Genomic DNA, 982 nt, shown 5'->3' on the forward strand with positions numbered 1-982 from the left:
TTTTAACAGTGACTTCAGAACGGTTGCTAGTGGGCAGCAGAGAATGCCCAATGAAGTCCAGCCATCCTCTGGCGACTAGTTTGAGATCTTCTCTCTTGAGTTGATTTGGGACACCCTTTGTGTTGGTGGTCCACCTGGCTCCAGGGATACATATGTCCTCTAGAATCTTATCCAGGCCCTTGTCTGTTCTCATCATTCTCCTGTTGAAGGAGTCTGGATCATCTTTCAGCTGAGGTAGCTTTAAGATCTCCCTGATCCTGTCAGAGTGGGTATGAACAATCTTTCCTCTGACCACGGTCTGATAGTCATAGAAAGCAGTCCCAGATAGTTTCTGCTTGTCAGTTTGCCACATATTAGCATAGAACTCCTGAACCATGTTCCTCCCTACTTTCGTTTCAGGATTAGCTAGGACTTCCCAGTTCCTGATTCGAATTTGCTCCTGGATCTCTGGATATTCATCTTCTTTCAGATCGAATATAACTTCCGGGATCACTGATCTCAGACCCATTATTTTTTTATAATGGTCTGAATGTTATTTAGATAAGAACTTCCCTTGATTCCAAAGAGGTTTTGGAATGCTCTCTTTCTTGCCTCTTGGAGTGGGTTGTTTTCCTTTAGGAGCCATGATCTTAGTGATCGCGGATAAACACACCAAACTTAGAGGTTTGCTTGTCCTCAAGCAAAAGAAAAGAAAGGAGAGGGATAGAAGGAGAGCTAGGTGCAATTGTTGATGGAAGGGGAGGGAGGCCGAACCCACATTTAAAAGGGAGGGATGGTGGGTTTTCAAAAAAAGAGATAAAGATATGATAAAAAAGATTGATTTGGAAAAGATAAGATAGAAGATATGATAAGAGAGGATATAGTTTAAAATTGAAAAGATATGAAAGATTTTTGAAAAAGATAGATCTAGATTTTGAAAAAGATAAAGTGGAGATTTGAAAAAGATATTGATGAGTTGAAAAGATAGATTTGTTTTTAAAAA

Source organism: Arachis hypogaea, chromosome 17 (assembly GCF_003086295.3).
Source record: "Arachis hypogaea cultivar Tifrunner chromosome 17, arahy.Tifrunner.gnm2.J5K5, whole genome shotgun sequence".
NCBI lineage: Eukaryota > Viridiplantae > Streptophyta > Magnoliopsida > Fabales > Fabaceae > Arachis > Arachis hypogaea.